Source organism: Aedes aegypti, chromosome 1, assembly GCF_002204515.2.
Source record: "Aedes aegypti strain LVP_AGWG chromosome 1, AaegL5.0 Primary Assembly, whole genome shotgun sequence".
Classification (NCBI taxonomy): domain Eukaryota; kingdom Metazoa; phylum Arthropoda; class Insecta; order Diptera; family Culicidae; genus Aedes; species Aedes aegypti.
This window is the reverse complement of record NC_035107.1, coordinates 99,778,284-99,781,971: the sequence shown is the minus strand read 5'-3', so window position 1 is coordinate 99,781,971 and position 3,688 is coordinate 99,778,284. Positions and strand designations below refer to the sequence as shown.

The 3,688-nt window shown below is 34.1% G+C and overlaps 2 non-coding genes across 2 annotated transcripts; one reads left to right on the top strand and one right to left on the bottom strand.

Annotated features, from left to right (window-relative positions):
- Window positions 1-650: 650 nt before the first annotated feature.
- Trnag-gcc lies at window positions 651-721 on the bottom strand. Its single transcript has one exon. It is a non-coding gene; the product is annotated as a tRNA-Gly (tRNA).
- Window positions 722-2,238: 1,517 nt separating this feature from the next.
- Window positions 2,239-2,312, top strand: Trnat-agu. The gene has a single exon. It is a non-coding gene; the product is annotated as a tRNA-Thr (tRNA).
- Window positions 2,313-3,688: the final 1,376 nt, after the last annotated feature.

The window sequence follows — 3,688 nt, the reverse complement described above, 5'->3', positions numbered from 1 at the left end:
GATTGCAGAAAATCTTATATTTCATAGATATTTTTTTATTCTTGTGATATGAATGATTTGAAGCTCATTTTATAACCCAACTATATAAGTTAAAAAAAAAGTTTTATAAAAAAGTTGCATGCAATTTTTTTCAGCGCCTCTCTTTTTACCGACTTGATTCAAAATGCTACGTCCACTAGCCAGAACCCCTCCCTCCCCCTCGTCACACTTCATCACACATTCCTGAAGCCCCCCTCCCCCATAAAAAGCTAGGTCATTTATGGACGACCCCTTAGTAAAGTCGTATGTTGGGAGTCCTTTCCATTAACTCTTGACGATTATTTTATTGTTATCTCTTCGCAAATACCCTTAAGGTGAAGGTGAATCGAAGTCAAAGTTCAAATTTTCAAGGGCACGGATCTGGAGAACCTTAGGTTTTCATCTTAAACGGATCTTTGGTTCTCCAGATTTGTGGTCTTGAAAATTTGAGATTTGGCTTTGATTCATATTCTCCTTAAACGGCACCGTGGGTCGTTTTGCATCTATGGTCAGGTTCTCCAACTGTTATCAAATATTGTTCAATATATTATTCCAGGTCCTTAAAATTGTATCATTTCTCTCGGATCGTGGAAACTGAAAATGGGAGGAACAAAAGAATTCAAAATATTATTTGCATCGGCCGGGAATCGAACCCGGGCCGCCCGCGTGGCAGGCGAGCATTCTACCACTGAACCACCGATGCGTGGTTAATTAATCAATAGTCTAACGAATCAGGTAACCTTAATATTTAATTATAGCGATTATTTGTGTGAAAACAAGATTCGTATTAAAATCTCTCAATGTTTAAGGAATGAACATCATTGAGCATCTGTAATAATTGCCACCAAAACATTGCTTACGCATGTATGAAAAGAAAAACTTCACACTATCGATGGCGTTCACCGTACAAACGTTAGCAGATTTTTAGAGCGACAGCAGCATTACAGCCAAACATGTTTGCCTATTCATTGTGGCCTTCTCCGGCAACTTTTGTAGGTTACACACACTTCTTATCAAAACGACAACGGCGACAACAACGCAGATTGCCAGAAATCGAGAGTTATTGATTTACTTCGGCACAGCTCATACATCCGTAAGATAATTAATTAATCTAAATGAGTTTTTTTTTCTACAGTCGCTCTACAATTATGAAACAGTGTTGGATTAATTTCGTAATTTCTAATTAAGAATAATTACAATCACGCAAGAAACATTTCACCTGCATTATATATGTACACAGCTCCACAATAAATTATTTTTGCTGTCCCTGGGATATATAAGGTCCTCCATACCAATACACCATTAATTTCATTCGCATATGTCCATAATATGGGTTGATTTGTTAAAATTGATATTGAAATTACAATTTTTCGTAATTTGAAATCACAATACAATCGTGAAACTTGAGCTTTTATAATGGAAACAATAATATTTTACAAGATTAGGGTTCTGATTAAATGTTTCACAAAGTCACCATAATTTTTAATCATACCTTCTTCTAGCATGTGCCCCTTAGTTGATTCATAACCGTGTAGTGACTGTACTCGGAATCTACCAAAGCAAACAAAATTTCATCGATGTAGAACATGGTAACGACAACGCATAGACACTTGCTTCGCTTGGTTTGCCGGCGAGGAATGAAGCGCACGCATTTATTTTCGGACTGCTTTATGGATTAGAATTAATAAAGTTAACAGAGGCACTTTTGTTCTCACGTAAACGGCGATATTGTTACGGAGTGTGTATGTGTTGTTCTTTTCCTCTGAGCTCTGTTATTGTATGGTTGGTTTCGGTGCCGTTTATGACATGTCAAAGTGGCAGTAAATGAGCTCTTTTTCGAGCGTTGTAAAGCAATGATAATATCAATATTTTCCGATTTCTCTTGAATGCTTCATGCTGAACGCAAGCAGCAGTGTTACGCGGATGAAGTGGGGTGGTGACCAAATTGAGGAAGAACATAAGCTCGAAAATGTAATCAAAGTTTTATTGATCTTTTTTGTAGTCGAAAGTAATAAGGGCATCTGCTTGCGTAAAAGCTTATCGAACTGTTTGAAACTACATTACCAAATTTCGGTAAAAACAATTTTCTGAAAAGTTTTTATTAATCGTTTGAAAATTTATGTAGAGTACGTGCCGTACTGTTAAAAAGTTTTTCAAGTGTTCCTTAATGTTTCAATACTTAGCACTGAAAATTTATTAATTGCCAATTGTGAAACAACTGGCGCCGTGGCTTAGTTGGTTAAAGCGCCTGTCTAGTAAACAGGAGATCGTGAGTTCGAATCTCGCCGGAGCCTGGAGTTTAATATTTTTGCTTTATATATAGTTAGCACTTCATTAAATTATTAACTGTCATCTGTTTGTGTTGTTAATCGTGTTTGGCTTTAGTAATTGAATATTGTATATACCACTATGAAGAGTGACCTGCATCGGCAATTTATAATAATCTTGAAATTTTAAACTTAATAGCACCACCATAGATCAATCATTTTTGATGATTGAATGAATTGAGGTTCGAAGAGAGAATTATTAGCTTTTTTCATATTATTTTGGGTTGTTCTGATATCGGCGATATAATGTCCGTCGCAGTATTACTTTTGTTAATGTTCGCCTTTAATATTATGATTAAATTGATTTTTATTTTTTATTTTAGTGGATTCATCAGTTTGTCTTAAATTACTTCGCTTATTTGTAAAATTCTTTTGAACGAAAAATAAAACAAATAAAAATAGGCGCAACTTGCCTACATTACAAATATATCGACTCCTTCAAGATTTTTATATGTATAATCGCACCGACAATTCCTTTAAAGCTGTGTTCTGAGGTTCCACAAAAAAAAACTTTAAAAAATCATTATAATCTATTTGAACATCTTTTGTGGCTTTCTGCAAGAATCCTTGTAGAACTTTCTGGGATTGTGATAAAAGTTCTTTCCAGCACTTCTACAAGAAAAAAAATAAAATTTCGAGAGTTGCTTGTTTTAGTTTTAGGGATGCTTTTTTAAGATCGTAGGAAATACAGTACTTTAAGACCCATGAATTTATCCTAAGGTATTGTTCAGATATTTCTCGATTACTTTTTCAAATTGACGGTTTCAAGAAAATTAATTAAGAAGAAGTCACTTTCCCGGGTAGAGGTGAATAATAAATAATGGTAAAATGAGAACAAATTTTGCAATTATATGCAATGCAACCATTATTATGTTCTTTTTAATGTTTTCGAATCGTCTAAGCAGAATCTTAATAGAGAAACAAAAAAAAAGAGATTGGAGTGCCTTGTACCTTTTAGTTATGTCAATATTTATATTTATAATATCTATTTTAATGGTAAATTTTGTTATTCATTTGCAATTCTTCTCTACTCGGGTTGTCTCTCCATATAACAGGGCGGTGAAGGTAGTGGATAGATTGCGAAAGTTGAAAATCTAAACTAAGTCGTGTAGTAAATCCGCAATTTAAACATTTTTGAAATGAAAACTGAGCAGGTTTTGAGGGAAATAAGAAGAATTTTGTTTGCGAAAAACGATGAATCGACAATGTAAGTTCGTTTACTATTCGAAGTTCTGGCTGTTTAAAAAATTATTCGAGATTTACCTTCAGGAAACCATAATGAATTGCTATAGTTTTTTTTTTAATCTAATAAGGGATTTCCACAAATCTCTGTTTTAATTTTT